The sequence below is a fragment of the Cucumis melo genome, chromosome 6 (assembly GCF_025177605.1).
Source record: "Cucumis melo cultivar AY chromosome 6, USDA_Cmelo_AY_1.0, whole genome shotgun sequence".
Taxonomy (NCBI): Eukaryota; Viridiplantae; Streptophyta; class Magnoliopsida; order Cucurbitales; family Cucurbitaceae; genus Cucumis; species Cucumis melo.
In genome coordinates this window covers 23800111-23810351 of record NC_066862.1, presented here as the reverse complement: position 1 = coordinate 23810351, position 10241 = coordinate 23800111, and the positions used below count along the sequence as shown (strand labels likewise).

Here is a 10241-nt window from a genome sequence, read left to right as displayed (position 1 = left end):
GGTCAGGTTTTTTGATGGACATAAAAGAAAACGATGGGCAAGGTCCCTCAAGAAACATGATATCTTGATGGGCAATGCCCATAATGAAAAAGAATTATAATTTTGGGTTTGTGATAAGATCATGGGCAAGGCCCATCAAGAAAACGATAGCTTGATTGACAATGCCCATCAAGAAAAAATATTTTCCACTAACCACAAAATTCAGGCCCTCATTAATGGACTAAAACACGATATTCATCATTTTTATCTCATTCACTCTATTCCCAAATTAAATTAACACTACTCTAATTTTATCATTTTTCTTATTAATTTCTAATTTTTTTTTAAAGTAAAGTCAAATGGTTAGGTACATAACTTGAACAAATTTTTTTCTAATATTAAATTAATAAATCCGTTTACATTTAAAATTTATTTAAGAAAACCCATTAAATACAAAAGACCAAATGGTGTAGTCATTAATTAAATTTAAAATTATTTAATTTATTGTTATATTTATGAGTTATTTAATCAATTAAAATAAAAATAAAAAGTGAAGGCATTGGTAGTAATAATTAATTTATTAAAATAAATTAATTTATAAAATTTCCCTCCTAATCCTAATTTTCATTTTCCCCATTTCTCTTCCAAATCCAACTCAAGCCTCCATCTTAATATCTCAAACCTCCATCTCAATATCTCAAGCCTCCATCCAATCTCACCGCTGCCGCTGGACGTCGACCACTGTAACCCGCCGCCGTCGTTGAAGCCGCAGCAGATAAAGAAAAGTTGTTTCATTTGTAGATCCTCAGAGCAAGAAAGATTGGTAAGTTAATTTGAATGATCTCTCACAGGTTATTTGATCTCTTTAATCTCTAGCAGTAAATTGGACAATGCTTTGATGGTTTAATATTTATTGATAAGCGGGATTGGAAAACCGAGTTACAGTTTCAAAATTTCATTACCAACTGTTGAACCAATGAACAATTCCCCTCACTGGCATTCTGAGGAACTTATGTGTGTTGGAGTAGTGGCAGGAATCTTACTGATAATTTCTTTTCTTCTTTCTTTCTTTCTTCCTTTCTTTTTTCTTTAAACTTAAAACAGATAAGATTATCATTTTTCTTTTTACTATTTATGTCATAATTATTTTCAAAATGATCATGTTCTCTAATTTCACATATTGATTTTGAAAATTCCAGACGATAGAGTTTTGGCGTGAAGCTGAGATTCTTTCAAAGCTTCACCATCCAAATGTGGTGGCCTTTTATGGTGTGGTGCAGGATGGACCGGGTGGGACATTGGCTATGGTGACTAAATTCATGGTCAATGGCTCCTTGCGGAATGTTTTACTTATGTTTCTTTTCCAGTGTTAATTTAAAGGTGGTATTGCGAGAGAACCTGGATCCGAGGCTCATGGAAGTAATGGATACCAATTTTTGAATGCTCAACACTATGAATATCTTTTCACGTTCCTAGTGGAACTTTTTTCTTTTTGTACCTAATAAATATCTCGACCTCATCAGGTATACCTTTTGTGGTTTGGCTACTTAGATTCTGATCAATGAGGTTCACCGATTGGACTTGCGGAGTTTACTTGTAAGACTTTGCTGAGGAAAATTAATCACCATTGCTAATCCTGCTCTTCCTTTGTATTAAGATCATGTTGTTTGGCTTCAATGCTACATGTTATTTTGACATGTTATGGATAATATTGGAATCTATTTCAATACATTAGGACTGGGTGGTGTTTCGTCAAGTTGGTTTAGAGTGTGGATTTCAGGGAAGAACAAATAAGTTGGTTGATGGATGCTATTCGTTTTGGCAGGTTAGTTTCGGTATTGTTTGATTCAACGTTTCTTTGGTTTTCATTTGATTGATTTATGACAACAGGGAGGCGTTTGCTCACTATTAAAAAGATTAAGTTTGGATATTGATGAACAATCAGTTCAACCTTATGCTCGAGAAGGCTCTTCTTTTGATGATCTATCAACTGGTATGCCATCAATTTTCTTCTTTTGTTTTCAACCTATCCTTAGAGCATGTTATCTTTATCAATATTTCTTGGTATAAATTGTCATATGGTTTTGATTCTCTTTTGTCCAATTGGAGATATCTTTTGTAACTCGTTTGGCCCTGTAATTTCATACCTCAATGAAGTTATAAAAATAATAGTAGCAAGACAACAGTTACGTGAATATAATGGATTAATTTTTTCAGACCAATTACAAGTTAGAATTTTGAGCCTATTCTGAATGTCTGCAACATACATCACCTTTTTCTTGAAAAAAATAGCTTTGTTCTCTTCCAATTAAATAGGAAAGCACAAATTTGGAATTATACAATTCCAAAAATACTTTTTTGCTCCAAGCATAAATTTCCCTAGTAAACAAAGATTAAACATCTCATTACGGGCAAATACGATGTATGCACTCGATTCGTTAAGACATGGTAGTGTTTGAGACGAATTGAAATCTATGGTCAACACGTAAGTATTTAACCGTAAGTTCACATTAAGTGTATATTTATTATGTAAATTGCAATTTGTTATTTTTTTTTATTCTTTTTAATTCAGAGGCTTAAGAATGTTTTATGCTGAAATAAACACAAGAGCTCGACCTCTTACTTGGGTTTTTGTTAAGGTATGAGTACTTATATTATAAATAAATGATAATGTGCGTTCAATTTAAATATTTATTTTTATTTTAACATGTGTTTTGAATATATGTGTGTGTATAGTGTGCTCAATAGCCGGGCAGTACAGAATGTGGGTATTACGTGATGAAGTTCATGCAAGACATAGCAAGGCAAAAGAGCATTACAATTACAGATGTGGTATGCATTTTATTGCACCACATCTCTTATAGCTATTATTCTTACGCTTAGTACAATCTAGTAATTAAATTACATTTATTTCATTTACAGTTGACGAGACAAGCACCTTATACTCAATCTGAATTGGATATGGTGAGAGTGGAATACTGTGACTTTCTAGGACGCTACATATGATACATGTTTTTATTGCAATGAACAGGTAGTTTTTATATTTATAATTTAGGTATATCTTGATACGATGTCAATTTCTGTAGGATTATGTCTTGATCATATTTGTAGAACAACATTGGTTTACAGTTGATTAATGAAAATTAATTAGTTCATTTGATGGATGTCTAGTAATTTTATGAAATATATGTTACTTGTTTGTTTCAATTATATGGTATGATGGTATGAATTTCATATTTGTGATTGTTGATATTTTTCATTAGTTATTTGAAGTTGGAAAGTTAAAAGTTTCGAATTTTTGGAGTTCTGGATTTGTGTGAGTTATGAGTTCTGCAGGTTATGTAGTTGACACACAGATTTGAAGGAGTTGTTTGTAGGAATAGAATTCCTAAAGCGAAAGCTTATGAACGCCCGTGCGAGTGAAATTCAATTTATGAAACCAATAAATTCAAAGAAAAATAATAAACATGCTTCTCATGGAAAATGTGAAAATAAACTGACCTTTGTAGAACCAATTCTTCTTCCAAGCTTCGTGACACCACAAAATCTTCATCGTTATTCTCCAAGTAAAGAATCACAGAGAGTTGTGGGCTTTTGTAATTTTGGTGAGGGAAGAAGCTTTTGAGAGAATTTTGTTTTGTTGGGATACAGAGAGAGATCGTAAGATTGTGTTGTGCTGTTCTAAAAAAAATCTTCCCTTTTCTTTTTCTTTTAAAACAAATCTCAACAATGGAAGGGGAAGTTATCAAATAACTTCCCCATCCTTCCCACGTAGGGAGTTATTCTATTCTATTTAAATATATATATATATATATATATATATATATTAATTAAATTAAATTAAATCAATATAAATTTAATTAATATATATTATATCACATATAATATAAAATTAATATAAATTTAATTACAAATATATTATATCTCATATAATATAAACTTTATATTATATCATATATAATATAACCAATGATTTAAATCTCTCATATAATCTATAGTTCTAATATGAATCGAATTCAATTTTAACCTATAGTTTATTTATTAATCTTATTCATATTATTATTATTATTATTTGAATCATATTCAAATATTAACTTCTCTCATAAAAAAACTTTACATTATAATGTATCAAATACATTATATTAATTGTATCATATACAATTTATTCCCTTTAATCAATTTGAACAATTCAAATTAAACCAAAATAAATTTGATTCTCATTTATCCTTATTGAGCTAACAAGGGGACCTTATGGACCTACAGATTGAAGCTCTAATGAAATGAGATTAATTAATTAAACTCTTTAATTAAATTTAATCTCTATTCATTAACTATTAGTCATTCCACTAAAGACTAATAGTTGCACTCTTCTAACTGTAGATATATTTTTGTGTCCATTAGATATAACCAATCAACAGTGCAATGACCCTTCACAAATTGCTCGTAAGTACAGCTAGGCCAAAAATTACCGTTTTGCCCCTGTAGTTACATCTAACTCTTTAAGTACCATTGATTCCTCTAATGAACAATAATTATAGTCCTACTATAACTGAACTCCTCTCAGGCCAAGAGAGGGTGTGGCGCCACATTGTTCAAGCCCTGAAATCAACCCTTAAGAGAGCAAATTCTCTACTTACTCTATCTATAGAGAAGGAGTGAATTCCTTCTTGTGTAGCTGCGTTCCCAGCTCCCCAATCAGACGAATCCCCAAAATGGTAGGCATATTGAGTCGGATACATAGGCCACTCTCACCCATACAAATCAAAGGATCGCCTACATAGGCAGGAGTTCACCACTCACTCAAGATTCAGGTCAAGTCACCTATAGTCATTCTGGTGAAATGTAGTCTCAACTAGTAACGGTGTTAATAAGAGAGACTATTCATTTCATGGTCCGGTCTGATACAAACTCTTTGTATAGAATACCCCCGTTCTAATGTCTCGACATAAATGATTAGGATCAAATCATTTGTAGCACTTTAGAACAATTGTAACAACTACAAAGCAGGCCGTATTCGTAGTGTCACCAGGATAAGGTATCCAGCCTTATCCATTTACTATAGACCATTTAGGTTATCACTTAAACATGATCCACTTGTATGTCTCCACATACATGTTTAGGTTACAGAAGATAACCTTGGATGTTAGTTTATTGGTTTTGTGAGTTAATGCAACTAAATATCAAATAAAATAAAACACTTTATTTTATTAAATAAATAAAAAGTTTGTATAATATATACAATTACAAACTACAAGACCACGAGATTTAGGGCATCAACCCCAACAGTTTGAACTAGGTTTGTAGTTGTATGTAATGGATTTTACATAAGTTGTGAAGTTAGAAGTTTCAAGTTGTTGGAGTTCTGGAGTTATGTGGGTTATGTAGTTTTGGAGTTGTGGTGGAGGGTTATGTAGTTTATACGAATTTGCAGGAGTTGTTTGAATTAGTTTGTAGTTGTATGTAATGAATTTTGCATATTTTCAGTTTTTGGTGTTTTTAGTTTTTTATATTGTTTGAGGTCGATCAAGTCACATATATGGGCGGGTGGTAATGACCTTTTTTTTTTCTAAAGTTGTTATAGTTGACGGGCTAAAAAAGTCAATAATAAAGTTTTGTTGACGAGTAAAACCCGTTAATAGAAGGACTAACTTGATGGACTGATCCACTTTCTTGATGGGCAAAAGACGTCAATATCACCTTTCTTAATGGCCAATCCCATCAAGCATAGGTTTTTGATGACATGTTTTGACCATCAAGTAAACTGGTTTTCTTGATGGACTTTTTAGTTTCCTTGATGGGCAAAACACATCAAAGTCTTCTTTCTTTATGGTCAATACCATCAAGAAATAGTTTTTTATGGCATGTTTTGGCCATCAAGAAGTGATTTTCTTGATAGGCTTTTCAATTTCTTTGATAGGCAAAAAACATCGAAGTTTCTTTTCTTGATGGCCAATACCATCAAGAAAGAACTTTGGATGACATGTTTTAACCATCAAGAAAACTTGATGGTCGGGCTTTCTTGATGTCTGCCTACATGATGGGCAAAGACCATCAAGGTAGATATTTTTTGACGTGCTTTGCACATCGAAGAAGGTCAAATATGTAGTAGTGTCTACCGCCCCCCGAACATCCCAGCTGTAGATCTGAGGCGAGTCACACCGTTGTCTACAAGCCGCCTTCATCTGTCGTTTCATGCGTCGCCGTCTGCAACCTTTAACCGATCGCCCGCATTCGCTTGAATCGTCTTCGTTGTTGCATCATTACTGTCAGCTGCCGCCTCATTTTGTCGTGGGTCGTCTCCACTATTTCATCAAAGTCGAGCGTTGTTGACCGTTGAAAGCTGTCGCGAGCCGTCTCCGTTAGCAACCTACGCACGTGAAGTTCAAATCTTGTGAGCACAATTGTGCGAACCCGCCGAGTCGCCCGTGTGAGCCAAGCTAGCGTCCAAGTCGCGGGCAACCTTAGCCGAGCCGCCCCTATGTATGTGAGCTTCCCTTACACGTGTGAGCAGCCTACCCGAGCTAATTTTCTCTGCCTTAGCCAAGCCGATCCCTGCCTTTCAAGCCGTTTTTGAGCTACCTAGCTTATTCTTTGGTTTTTCACCTATTTTGGTAAGTCTTGATTGGGTTTTGGATTAGTGCCCAATAAATATTGAATTTGGACTCTAATTAATGAAATTTTGATTGTTAGATTAAATTGATTAGATTTAACTGGAAACTGAGCTGGAAAATTGTCCAACTAAGTGTAAATCGAATTCGGTCTCGATTTTTGGGTAAGTTAAACCAACTGGATTTTTAGATCCTTATTCATCTGTGAGTTAGGATTTTATTTAGGCATAGTATAAGGAGTTGGGTTGTTACATTATCACATTGATTTATCTAACTTTTTTTTTTGACTTTATTTTTGTGTTACAATGGTTAATACTTTGTAATAATTTAAGGGAAAGACTCGAAGATATTCGTGAAGTCAAACCCATTAAGTTGTGTTTTCTTTAATACAAATCATTCAACAAAACCAATCATGAAAATCACAATCTTATTTTACTACCTTACTATTTTAAAGTGTTCTAGAATTAAAAATCATTGATAAACTAAGCCAATAATTACATTTTCTATTTTCTTTTTGTGTTGATTCAAAAGTACGTGGAGTGTTTAACTTCCTTAGAATTCATTTTATTTAAAATTATCTTCTTTTTTTTTTTAAAAAATGACTCAATAATCTTTATTTTCCACCGCAATTCAATTTATAATAGACAAAATTATGTCATCATAATCAAATACTTACTATTATTTTGGTGAAAGCATATTGAATATAAATTTTTTCGAGTAATTTCAGTAACCAAATAGACATCAACTTCAAACCTCAAATAAAAATGTATTTTATTAAAAAAAGTTTTTACCTTAGATCAAAAATGCATTTTGTTAAAAAGGAAAAATATATATTTTTATTTTTTACTGTTTTTTCTTCATAATTTAACCACAATTCTCACAAATCCAAAACAACACTTTTCTAGAAACCCAAAATTTTTCACATTTTGCTTGCAACATCACAAAATGAGTTTATGGAACCAACTGGTTTTGTACATGTACTTGTACTCAATTTTCATTTTCTATTCTTAATGCTTCTTAACTCACTCTTTTATTTATTATTTTTCAAAATTTACATTACTTGCTACTCGACACATTTAAAGTTGAGGTAACACAAATAAAAGATTTTTTCTAAAAATAATGTTATTTTAAAAAATGATGTCAAAAATAAGGTAGGAGGAAAACTATTGTACAAAATAGGGTAGTGAAGTGGTGGACAGAGTCCACAACTAGGTTAAGTCGTGAACTCTGTCCATGACAGCGCTTTGAAGTCGTGAACCAGGTACACGACAAGGCATTGAAGTCATGGACATGGTCTACGACTCCGATGAGTTGTTCGTCCTCATTCGCAGTCAACGTTGTAATACCAGTATCTTCTATCTCATTTGTTTGCTAAAAAGTTGAGAAAAGGCTAAAAGATCTCAGGACAGAAGTGTCCAGACTTAATATTGTTCGATCGAGAGAAAAGGCAAAGAAAAGATAGAAGTAAGAATCTCGGGCAGCCTTAAGTAATCCCGAGCGAGATGGAAAATAGAGAGAAAATTCTGGTGCTAAGTTAAGAGCATCTCGGTGCTTGTCTACCAAGTTGGAAGACATAAAGGTTTTGGAGTTGTGTCTCGGACCATCTAAAGACTGTGGTAAGCCAAGATGAGAAGTAGAAAGGTTTTAGAGATAGGTCTCGAGCTATCTTAGGGTCGTGTTTGGCCGAGACTGAACGTAAAAAAAAGGAAATATTAGGGTTCTCGGGCATGTTTTGGGCGTGTTTAACCAAGAAGAGTGAAGATCTTGGGTTGTTCTCGATCGGGATCACTTAAAGACGTGTGATGAACAAATTTCCAAAAATTTCTATCATGCAAGGGTTTAGCATTTTCTGGACATAAGGAGTTTTTTAAAAACAGCAGATCCTCATTTCTCACTATTTCACTTCAAGAGCAAACTAGAGAGAAGAAGTAGAGAGAAGTTGAGTTTCCTTGCAAGAGTGAAGTCAAATCAAGACGGTAGTTTGACGCCAAGCTTCAGTTGGGTGTTCAGTCAAGAGGCATCAAAAAAGTTGTTGTCTTCGACGAGTTTGGGTTAAAGAGGAAGGGTTAATGCCTAAGGTTTAAATCCAAGTAAGTCTAAGTTTCTTCTTCCTTATTTAAGAAGCTTAAGAGCAAGTTTGCTAAGTTAGGGCTTGTTGTGTTAGACTCTAAATCTATTGGAAGCTCGGTGGAGCTAGGAAAAACTTGAAAAACCGATCTTGAGCAAGCTAAGACCACCAAAGAGTTCAAAGAAATCAAGGTTAGTAAGAAGAGAGTTGTCTTGAGTAGAGAAGGAAACACTAAGAAGTTGAAGAAGCTTCTGTTAGTTGAAAACCATGATTTACTTGATATTTTCTTGTTATTTTCAGGGTAAGAGGAAATAGGGAAAATCTATAAACCAAGAATCTAATCAAAAGTTGTGAGTGACAAAAATGAATTTAAAATGAATTTCTAAGCTTGATTTAAGAATTTATGTTTTAAAGCATGCTTTAGTTTAAGCATTTGAATATGCTAAAGTTATGAAATTATTTACAAAACATGAGTTTCAAGTTTAGAAATGAGTTATGAGAAAGCATGATTGAGTTAAATCTCTAAAGCATTCAAATCGAGAAATGTTTATTAAAACATAAGATTTAAGAAACTGCGTTTGAATGCTGAGTTTCTGCAAGTACTTGAGCAAAGAAATTATCTAAAGCAAAGTAAGATTTGAGACTTGTATAATGCAAGAGTTTTTCATAAGCTTGTTAACTTAAGTAAGTTAAAGTTTTGGCATGTGATTTCTGAATATGTTTAAGTCTACACCGAGATGTCTTGATTTGATAGTAACCCTACTTGGGAGATTGTCCTGTGCGCAGAGGTCGTGTGGGGAGGGTATCCAATAGATACCTAGAGTTTCCATCATATAGACTATGTAAGAGATGAGGGCCTCTACAAACGCTTCAATTTTCTATCTCATGATAGCTATAGCGAGATAAAGTGTTAATGATGCCTGAAGCTTTGCCTCGCAGGCACTGTGTCATGGGATAGGGTTTCCATGCCTCGAGTTTCATCCCGTAGATACAAAGAGTTCAAGGTATAACAAGAAAGAAAAGAGAAAGTTGAAAAAAAAGTTGATTTGCAAAGTCTATGTAGATTTTGCTCAAAGTTTTCATCATGTTTTGTTTCAAAAGCAATTAATCATGAGGCTTTATAGCTTATCCTTTCAATATTTTATTTTCTTTATAGGTAAAGATTGATTCTGATGCTTGTTAAAGCTCCGCCTACCTATGCTAGAAGTTTTGACTAGATTTTTGTACAACTCATTCCATGCATGCATGATAAAGTGTAACTAAGCTAATAGAGGAATTAGTTGTCGTTGTCTATAATAGACTAGTATAAGAGTTTTGACTTTCATTGTGTTTGGTGTCACCATAGTTTGAACTTTGAACTTAATTTTGTCTATATAAGATTGTTGAACAGGTTGTCCATTGGTTGGGTAAACCTGAATATGTTTTGCAAAGATATTTATAAATTCCAAGTTAGACATTTTTTTCCGCACTTTAAGTCTAAGTTATTTAAAAAGAGATAGATAAGAACTATAGGTTAAGTAGGATTTCCAAGTGTCGTTAGAAGAAGAACGAAGTCGGTTGGCTTCATGTCACTTCTCGAGCCTAGT

At 33.3% G+C, this 10241-nt stretch overlaps 2 long non-coding RNA genes across 4 annotated transcripts; both read left to right on the top strand.

Annotated features, from left to right (window-relative positions):
- The first annotated feature begins 714 nt into the window (after positions 1–714).
- On the top strand, positions 715–1399 carry LOC107991037 (uncharacterized). 2 transcript variants are annotated; one of them, XR_007821789.1, is made up of 3 exons: positions 715–802; positions 1179–1269; positions 1360–1399. It is a non-coding gene; the product is annotated as an uncharacterized LOC107991037 (long non-coding RNA). The 2 variants fall into 2 exon arrangements; XR_007821788.1 differs by having other exon boundaries at positions 1347–1399.
- Positions 1400–1492: 93 nt separating this feature from the next.
- On the top strand, positions 1493–3131 carry LOC107991038 (uncharacterized). Of its 2 annotated transcripts, XR_007821766.1 has the most exons (5): positions 1493–1804; positions 1870–1972; positions 2552–2618; positions 2716–2811; positions 2902–3131. It is a non-coding gene; the product is annotated as an uncharacterized LOC107991038 (long non-coding RNA). The 2 variants fall into 2 exon arrangements; XR_007821765.1 differs by lacking the exon at positions 1493–1804 and having other exon boundaries at positions 1815–1972.
- Positions 3132–10241: the final 7110 nt, after the last annotated feature.